Genomic DNA, 11,094 nt, shown 5'->3' with positions numbered 1-11,094 from the left:
CCATGACACATCTCCCTCCTCCCGCAGCGCTTGGCGAAGCCCTGTTGGAATCCCGCTACTTCCACCACCACGCCGTCGTGCTGCTGGATCTCCATCAACCTCTCCTTCCCCCTTGCTGGATCAAGAAGGAGGAGACGTCGCTGCTCCGTACGTGTGTTGAACGCGGAGGTGCCATCCGTTCGGCGCTAGGATCATCGGTGATTTGGATCACGACGAGTACGACTCCATCAACCCCGTTCTCTTGAACGCTTCCGTGCCGATCTACAAGGGTATGTAGATCCACTCCTCCCTCGTTGCTAGATGACTCCATAGATAGATCTTGGTGACACGTAGGAAATTTTTTGAATTTATGCTACGTTCCCCAACACTAAGCAAGAGGGTGATCAGTATATAATTAGCAGAGTAACACTCCATTCAACTTTGCATAATAACCAACTTACAATTGGCCATTAATATAATGGAATCCTACAATGTGCACTACCACTCTAGCAGTGAACTACTTTGCCATATATCACTAACAAATGGAACATAGAAATCACGGAATGAAGAGTTATCAAACTAGACTACATTAGCCAGCTAAATACACTACATTAGCCTACAGGAACAAACTAGCTAATGACAGTACCTACTGTCAGCAGTAAGCAACGTTTACTTATTAAGAGTCACACATCATCTAATGGAGGGGCTAATGTGAGTACTAAGCAACATTGCATACAAGCATAAATAAATAGCATGTGCACACAACAGAGCATTCATGTGCACACAACAGAGCGTGCTTGAGCCTATATTTAGCCTAAATGCACTCCACTGACCATAATATTCACCATTCCTACAATGAGCACTACAGTATGGCATATATGACTAACAAAATTACGATACACATAACTGAATCACAATTGGCAAACAAGACTCTGTCACTTCCAATGAACATATCTTGTGCATAATCAATAAGGCAAGAAAAATACCGGCTCTGCACATGCTAAGAACCTTCTCCCAGTCATTGTTCCTTCAAATGCAACAAGCCTCTCTGATGGCTTCCCATGCTTCTCGCACAGCACTATCAGATCTAGCTCAAGACCCTTGTAATCCGGGTCCTCAAGAGAGAAAGGCACCTGCCCAAGCAAAATCCAAGTTAGCATCATGTGTAGAGGATGAGGACAAAGCAAATCAAATGAAATCCTCACCCAAAGACCACCTACACAGAAAAATCCCCAAAATTTTCTAAACCTAGCCCTAACCCTAGCTCCAATGGAGTAACTGACCTGGTTGAGCCCATCGGTGGAGGTTTCCGAGTGCATGTATGGGAGGCTTGAGTTGGCGTCGCTGCTCTCGTCTTCAAAAACCATGGCTGCAGCAGCTTCGTGTGGCGGCCGGCGGGGGCGGGCGCAGGCGGCGGCGAGGCAGAGAGAAGGAAGAAGAATGCAGAGCAGAGCGGGAGGAGTGAGCGGGGTGTGGCTCGACCGCACCAGCCGCGCCCTAAACGGCTTGACCCGGGCTCGTCCGAGTCAGCGCGCGGGCACGCGCGCACTGGCCAGCGTGGCGCCTGACGGGCGGGCCCAATCGGTCAGCTTTTCTCTCAATACGTATAAAACACAGTTTTAGTCTTTTTTGCAACGGCTCACCCCAATCTTGGTACTGACACGTAAAAATTACCAATCTTGGTACCAATCTGCTTCCAATACCTCAATTGTGGTACTTCTATGTAATTTACTCACATACAGATGAACTAGCTGGTACTAGTTTACTGCCAACACTAGCTAGCTTGGTTTTCTAACCCAGAAGAAAAACAGTGCACTGACGCGCGCACAGTTCGCCTCTATGCTAATGAGACAGGCTGCGCTGTTGTCCGTGCACGCACTGGGCACGTGACCGTGCATGCATGCATGAATCAATGCGTGCTTGGCCGCTGGGTGTGCCATACATACGTGGCGGCATGGCAAATTGAAGTAGATGCATGAGGAGCTGTGATCGATGAGGACCATGCACCTAGAGCGGCGCATGCATGCATGCACGCGTCTGATGCTCTGCTTTGCTTTGCAGCGTCAGCGGCTCATGGTAGATCGGTCAGATCAGTGCATTGTGTTAGCAACGCCCACGGCCGTTGGTGTTTCCAGTAGAAACGCCAAAGGTAATGGCGTGTGGGTCTGGGCAGCAACGCCAGGAATTTTGGCGTTTCTACGTGAAACAAAAACGCGAGCTATCTTGGCGTTTGAATATGGATCAAAAATGCGAGCTATTTTGGCGTTTTTATACAGAGAAGAAACGCCACATGCTGTGGCGTTGTTAAAAGAGTCAGATCGTGAAATACTTTCATGTTGAGTTCACTTTCTGACAAAGATTACTCAAAAGGTCAGAACAATGATTTCGGCCCCTCACGGACGACCTCGGATGGATGGGGAAGGTGTTCTTCGAGGACGCAGGCGGTGCAGTGAGATTCCCGACAACCATGCCCTTGCTCACGCCGAACTCGAGGTATGCTTGGTCGAGCTTCATGACGCTGGCGTGGAGGTTGCCCGTGCTGCCCACACCCATCTGCTCCCTGTCGACCAACTAGGTTACTGTGCCGATGGGCAGGGCGAGGATGGAGAAGAGGAAGTCCACTACGTCCTTCTTCGCCTCCGCGAACAGCACGCGGTGCGCAGTTGTGTCCACCAGAAGCCTCATGCTCGGCGCGGTGATCACCTTCGTCGTTGAGGGAGTCCTGAATTAGGGGGTCTCCGGACAGCCGGACTATATCCTTTGGCCGGACTGTTGGACTATGAAAATACGAGATTGAAGACTTCGTCCCGTGTCTGGATAGGACTCTACTTGGCGTGGAAGGCAAGCTAGGCAATACGGATATGTATATCTCCTCCTTTGTAACCGACATTGTGTAACCCTAACCCCCTCCGGTGTCTTTATAAACCAGAGGGTTTTAGTCCGTAGGACAACATACAATCATACCATAGGCTAGCTTCTAGGGTTTAGCCTCTTTGATCTCGTGGTAGATCAACTCTTGTAATACTCATATCATCAAGAACAATCAAGCATGACGTAGGGTATTACCTCCATCAAGAGGGCCCGAACCTGGGTAAACATCGTGTCCCCTGCCTCCTGTTACCATCCGCCTTAGACGCACAGTTCAGGACCCCCTACCCGAGATCTGCCGGTTTTGACACTGACATTGGTGCTTTCATTGAGAGTTCCACTGTGTCGTCACCATAAGGCTGGATGGCTCCTTCGATCATTGCTAACGATGTGGTCCAGGGTGAGGTTTTCCTCCCCGGACAGATCTTCGTATTCGGCGGCTTCACCCTGCGGGCCAATTCGCTTGGCCATCTGGAGCAGATCGAGAGCTACGCCCCTGGGCATCAGGTCAGATTTGGAAACTTGAACTACACGGCCGACATCCGCGGAGACTTGATCTTCGACGGATTCGAGCCCATGTCGGACGCGCCGCACAACCATGACGAGCATTACGTAACTCTGCCGTCGGATGGTGTTTGGGAGATCGCATCCGCAACTGCTCCGGCCGTTAATCCGGGGCAAATCGCGCCATCCGAGAGCGGAGAGATAGACCCCGACATGGAGGCCGCACTCTTAGTGGCGATAGAGCCAAATACTGACTTCACCCCTTACGAGAGCCGTGTTGCCGAACCACTGGATTCATCTCCGGCCACGGACTCCGAGCCGCTCACATCCGTGCCCGTCAAATCCGACTGGGCGCCGATCATGGAGTTCACCTCCGTGGATATCTTTCAGCACTCACCTTTCGGAGATGTGCTAAATTCATTAAGGTCTCTCTCCTTGTTAGGAGAACCTTGGCTGAACTATGTCCGGCTAGAATGGGATGCGGACGACGAAGAAATTCGCTGCCCACCCACTACCCATTTAGTATCCACTGTCGATGACTTAACCGACATGCTCGACTTTGACTCCGAAGACTTCGACGGTATGGACGACGAAGCCGGAGACGAACAGGAACCACCACCCTCAGGGCGCCGGACCACCACCTCATCATATGATATATACATGGTGGACACCCCCAAAGAAGGCAATGGCGACGAGACAGCGGAGGATGACCCTTCCAAGAAGCAACCCAAGCGCCGACATCAGCGGCGCCGCTCTAAGTCCCGCCACAGCAAGAGCAGTGATACCAGCATAGGAGATAATAACACTCCAGATAGCGCCGAAGACAACAACAATCCCCTCCAGCACGATGTAGAGATAGAGGACGAACAAGTTAGCCCTCCAGAGCAGGTAGCAGATGGAGAATCGGAGGAGGACAATTACATTCCTCTCTCTGAAGACGAGGCGAGCCTCGGCGATGACGAGTTTATCGTGCCTGAGGACCCCGTCGAGCAAGAGCGCTTCAAGCGCCGGCTTATGGCCACGGCAAATAGCCTGAAGAAAAAATAGCAACAGATTCAAGCTGATCAAGACTTGCTAGCAGACAGGTGGACCGAAGTCCTTGCGGCTGAGGAGCATGAACTCGAGCGCCCGTCCAAGAGTTACCCAAAACGCAGGTTGCTACCTCACCTTGAGGAGGAAGCATTGAAACCTCATTCACCAGTGCACGATACGGCTGACCGGCCACTACGCGGCCGAGCTAGAGAGGCTTTTCAGCCTAAAGTTCAGCCCGCACCGTCGCCACTCAGTCAAAAATACTAAGGCCCGGGGCAACACAGAGGACCTGCGAGACATATTGGACAATAAGGCAAAAATCGCAAGGTCAATATACGGGACACAGGCACTTGCGCCCACACGGGACGATGATCGTCGCGTCGGATACACCAAGAGTAAATCCGGCTTGGCCGAATACAGCAGACAATAGTCATACGAACTACGTCGGGATATAGCCCGGCACAGAGGTGCCGCACACCCCCTATCCTTCACTGATGAAGTTATGAATCATGAATTCCCGGAGGGTTTCAAACCCGTAAATATCGAATCATACAATGGCACAACAGATCCCGCTGTATGGATTGAGGATTTCCTCCTTCACATCCACATGGCTCGCGGTGATGATCTACATGCCATCAAGTACCTCCCACTAAAACTCAAAGGACCAACTCGGCATTGGCTGAATAGCTTGCCAGCAGATTCCGTCGGCAGTTGGGAGGATCTGGAAGGCGCATTTCTTGACAACTTTCAGGGCACTTATGTGCGGCCACCGGATGCTGATGACTTGAGCCACATAACCCAACAGCCAGGGGAATCAGCCAGACAATTCTGGACACGGTTCCTGACTAAGAAAAATCAAATTGTAGACTGACCGGATGCAGAGGCCCTAGCGGCATTCAAGCATAACATCCGCGACGAGTGGCTCGCCCGCCACCTCGGCCAGGAGAAGCCGAAATCTATGGCAGCCCTCACGACACTCATGACCCACTTTTTCATGGGCGAGGACAGCTGGCTGGCTCGCAGCAACAACACATCAAGGAATCCGGATACCTCGGATACCAAAGATGTTAACGGTAGGCAACGTCGTAACAAAACAAAGCGCCGCAATAACGGTGATAACACTGAATATACGGCAGTCAATGCCGGATTCAGAGGCTCTAGATCTGGTCAGCGGAAAAAGCCATTTAAAAGAAATACTCCGGCTCCGTCCAGTCTGGATCGCATACTAGACCGCTCGTGTCAAATCCACGGCACCCCCGACAAGCCAGCCAATCACACCAATAGAGAATGCTGGGTGTTCAAGCAGGCCGGCAAGTTAAATACCGAAAACAAGGACAAGGGGCTGCATAGCGACGACGAGGAGGAGCCCCGGCCGCCGAACCCAGGAGGACAGAAGGGGTTTCCCCCACAAGTGAAGACGGTGAACATGAAATATGCAACCCATATTCCCAAGAGGGAGCGGAAGCGTGCACTAAGGGACGTCTATGCGATGGAGCCCATCGCCCCAAAGTTCAACCCATGGTCTGCTTGCCCGATCACCTTCGATCGCAGGGACCACCCCACTAGCATCCGTCATGGCGGATCCGCCGCACTGGTCCTAGACCCCATCATTGACGGATTTCACCTCACTCGAGTCCTTATGGACGGCGGCAGTAGCCTAAACCTGCTTTATTAGGATACAATGCGAAAAATGGGTATCGATCCCTCGAGGATCAAACCCACCAAAACCACATTTAAAGGCGTCATCCTAGGTGTAGAGCCCCATTGCACAGGCTCAATCACACTGGAAGTGGTCTTCGGATCACCGGAAAACTTCCGAAGCGAAGAGTTAATCTTCGACATCGTCCCGTTTCGCAGTGGCTATCATGCACTGCTCGGGCGGACAGCATTTACAAAATTCAATGCAGTGCCGCATTATGCATACCTCAAGCTCAAGATGCCAGGACCTCGCGGGGCCATAACAGTAAATGGAAACACATAACGCTTGCTCCATATGGAAGAGCACACTGCGGCCCTTGCAGCAGAAGCACAAAGCAGCCTGTTCAGGAAGACCACTCATTCGGCGTCACAGCCCCCGGACACCTTCAAGCGAGTCCCGAACAAGCTGCAATAGGATCGCCTGGTGATACGTCCATTTTGCATCATGCTTTTATATCGATATTTATTGCATTATGGACTGTTATTTCACTTTATGTCCTAATATTTATGGCTATTCTCTCTTATTTTACAAGGTTTACATAAGGAGGGAGAATGCCGGCAGCTGGAATTCTGGGCTGGAAAACGAGCAAATATTAGAGACCTATTCTGCGCAACTCCAAAAGTCCTGAAACTCCATGGAACATCTTAAAATAAATAAAGAAAAATCCTTGCCAAAGATGAAGGCCAGGGGGCCCACACCCTGCTCACAAGGGTGGGGGGTGCCCCCCCCTAGGGCGTGCCCCCTACCTCGTGGGCCCCCTAGTGGCTCTTAGACGTCCATCTTCTCCTATATGATGTCTTTCGATGAGAAAAAAATCAGGAGGAACTTTTAGGGACGAGACTCCGCCGCCACGAGGCGGAACCTTGGCGGAACCAATCTAGAGCTCCGGTAGAGCTGTTCTGCCGGGGATACTTCCCTCCGGGAGGGGGAAATCATCACCATCGTCATCACCAACGCTCCTCTCATCGGGAGAGGGCAATCTCCATCAACATCTTCACCAGCACCATCTCATCTCCAAACCCTAGTTCATCTCTTGTATCCAATTCTTGTCTCAAAGTCCGGAATTGGTGCTAGTAGATTGCTAGTAGTGTTGATTACTCCTTGTAGTTGATGCTAGTTGGTTTATTTGTGTTGGAAATATGCCCTAGAGGCAATAATAAATTAGTTATTATTATATTTCCTTGTTCATGATAATCGTTTATTATCCATGCTAGAATTTTATTGATAGGAAACTCAGATACATGTGTGGATACATAGACAACACCATGTCCCTAGTAAGCCTCTAGTTGACTAGCTCGTTGATCAATAGATGGTTACGGTTTCCTGGCCATGGACATTGGATGTCGTTGATAACGGCATCACATCATTAGGAGAATGATGTGATGGACAAGACCCAATCCTAAGCCTAGCACAAGATCATGTAGTTCGTATGCTAAAGCTTTTCTAATGTCAAGTATCATTTCCTTAGACCATGAGATTGTGCAACTCCCGGATAGCGTAGGAATGCTTTGGGTGTGCCAAACGTCACAATGTAACTGGCTGGCTATAAAGGTACACTACAGGTATCTCCGAAAGTGTCTGTTGGGTTGGCACGAATCGAGACTGGGATTTGTCACTCTGTGTAAACGGAGAGGTATCTCTGGGCCCACTCGGTAGGACATCATCATAAAGTGCACAATGTGATCAAGGAGTTGATCACGGGATGACGTGTTACGAAACGAGTAAAGAGACTTGCCGGTAACGAGATTGAACAAGGTATCGGGATACCGACGATCGAATCTCGGGCAAGTATCGTACCGCTAGACAAAGGGAATTGTATACGGGATTGATTAAGTCCTTGACATCGCGGTTCATCCGATGAGATCATCGTGGAACATGTGGGAGCCAACATGGGTAACCAGATCCCGTTGTTAGTTATTGACCGGAGAGTCATCTCGGTCATGTCTGCATGTCTCCCGAACCCGTAGGGTCTACACACTTAAGGTTCGGTGACGCTAGGGTTATAGAGATATTAGTATGCGGTAACCCGAAAGTTGTTCGGAGTCCCGGATGAGATCCCGGACGTCACGAGGAGTTCCGGAGGTAAAGAATTATATATAGGAAGTGCTATTTCGGCCGTCGGGACAAGTTTCGGGGTCACCGGTATTGTACCGGGACCACCGGAAGGGTCCCGGGGGTCCACCGGGTGGGGCCACCTGCCCCGGGGGGCCACATGGGCTGTAGGGGTGCGCCTTGGCCTACATGGGCCAAGGGCACCAGCCCCAAGAGGCCCATGCACCAAGAGAAAGGGGAAAAGGAAGAGTCCTAAAGGGGGAAGGCACCTCCGAGGTGCCTTGGGGAGGATGGACTCCTCCCTGGCTGCACCCTTCCTTGGAGGAAGGGCCAAGGCTGCGCCCCCCCCCTCTCCCTTGGCCCTATATATAGTGGGGGGAAGGGAGGGCAACCATACCTAAGCCCTGGCGCCTCCCTCTCCCTCCCATGACACATCTCCCTCCTCCCGCAGCGCTTGGCGAAGCCCTGTTGGAATCCCGCTACTTCCACCACCACGCCGTCGTGCTACTGGATCTCCATCAACCTCTCCTTCCCCCTTGCTGGATCAAGAAGGAGGAGACGTCGCTGCTCCGTACGTGTGTTGAACGCGGAGGTGCCGTCCGTTCAGCGCTAGGATCATCGGTGATTTGGATCACGACGAGTACGACTCCATCAACCCCGTTCTCTTGAACGCTTCCGCGCGCGATCTACAAGGGTATGTAGATCCACTCCTCCCTCGTTGCTAGATGACTCCATAGATAGATCTTGGTGACACGTAGGAAAATTTTGAATTTATGCTACGTTCCCCAACAGTGGCATCATGAGCTAGGTCTATGCGTAGTTTCTATGCACGAGTAGAACACAAAGTAGTTGTGGGCGTTGATTTTGTTCAATATGCTTACCGTTACTAGTCCAATCTTGGTTCGGTGGCATTGTGGGATGAAGCGGCCCGGACCGACCTTACACGTACTCTTACGTGAGACTGGTTCCACCAACTGACATGCACTAGTTGCATAAGGTGGCTAGCGGGTGTCTGTCTCTCCCACTTTAGTCGGATCAGATTCGATGAAAAGGGTCCTTATGAAGGGTAAATAGCAATTGGCATATCATGTTGTGGTTTTTGCGTAGGTAAGAAACGTTCTTGCTAGAAACCCATAGCAGCCACGTAAAACATGCAAACAACAATTAGAGGACGTCTAACTTGTTTTTGCAGGGTATGCTATGTGATGTGATATGGCCAAAGGATGTGATGAATGATATATGTGATGTATGAGATGATCATGTTCTTGTAATAGGAATCATGACTTGCATGTCGATGAGTATGACAACCGGCAGGAGCCATAGGAGTTGTCTTAATTTATTTATGACCTGCGTGTCAACATAAACGTCATGTAATTACTTTACTTTATTGCTAACCGTTAGCTGTAGTAGTAGAAGTAATAGTTGGTGAGGCAACTTCATGGAGACACGATGATGGAGATCATGATGATGGAGATCATGGTGTCATGCCGGTGACGATGATGATCATGGAGCCCCGAAGATGGAGATCAAGAGGAGCAAAGTGATGATGGCCATATCATGTCACTATTTGATTGCATGTGATGTTTATCATGTTTATGCATCTTGTTTACTTAGAACGACGGTAGTAAATAAGATGATCCCTCATAATAATTTCAAGAAAGTGTTCCCCCTAAATGTGCACCGTTGCGACAGTTCGTTGTTTCAAAGCACCACGTGATGATCGGGTGTTAGATTCTAACGTTCACATACAACGGGTGTAAGACAGATTTACACACGCGAAACACTTAGGTTGACTTGACGAGCCTAGCATGTGTACAGACATGGCCTCGGAACACAGAAGACCGAAAGGTCGAGCATGAGTCGTATGGTAGATATGATCAACATGAAGATGTTCACCGATGTTGACTAGTCCGTCTCACGTGATGATCGGACACGGCCTAGTTGACTCGGATCATGTAATCACTTAGATGACTGGAGGGATGTCTATCTGAGTGGGAGTTCATAAGATGAACTTAATTATCCTGAACATAGTCAAAAGGTCTTCGCAAATTATGTCGTAGCTCGCGCTTCAGTTCTACTGTTTAGATATGTTCCTAGAGAAAATTTAGTTGAAAGTTGATAGTAGCAATTATGCGGACTAGGTCCGTAAACTGAGGATTGTCCTCATTGCTTCATAGAAGGCTTATGTCCTTAATGCACCGCTCAGTGTGCTGAACCTCGAACGTCGTCTATGGATGTTGCGAACATCTAACATACACATTTTGATAACTACGTGATAGTTCAGTTAAACGGCTTAGAGTTGAGGCACCGAAGACGTTTTTAAACGTCGCGAAACATATGAGATGTTTCGAGGGCTGAAATTGGGATTTCAGGCTCGTGCCCACGTCAAGAGGTATAAGAGCTCCGACGATTTTCTTAGCCTGCAAACTAAGGGAGAAAAGCTCAATTGTTGAACTTGTGCTCAGATTGTCTGAGTACAACAATCGCTTGAATCGAGTGGGAGTTGATCTTCCAGATGAGATAGTGATGTTTCTTCGAAGTCATTACCACCAAGCTGCTAGAGCTTCGTGATGAACTACAATATATCAGGGACATATATGATGATCCTTGAGATATTCGCGATGTTTGACACCACAAAAGTAGAAATCAAGAAGGAGCATCAATTGTTGATGGTTGGTGAAACCACTGGTTTCAAGAAGGGCAAGGGCAAGAAGGGATACTTCATGAAACGGCAATTCAGCTGCTGCTCTAGTGAAGAAACCCAAGGTTGAACCCAAACCCGAGACTAAGTGCTTCTGTAATAAAGGGGAACAGCCACTGGAGCAGAATTACCCTAGATACTTGGTAGATAGAAGGCTGGCAAGGTCGATAGAAGTATATTGGATATACATTGTGTTGATGTGTACTTTACTAGTACTCCTAGTAGCACCAGGGTATTAGATACCGGTTCGGTTGCTAAG

Source organism: Triticum urartu, chromosome 3, assembly GCF_003073215.2.
Source record: "Triticum urartu cultivar G1812 chromosome 3, Tu2.1, whole genome shotgun sequence".
Taxonomy (NCBI): domain Eukaryota; kingdom Viridiplantae; phylum Streptophyta; class Magnoliopsida; order Poales; family Poaceae; genus Triticum; species Triticum urartu.
Note: the sequence above shows the minus strand (reverse complement) of the source record.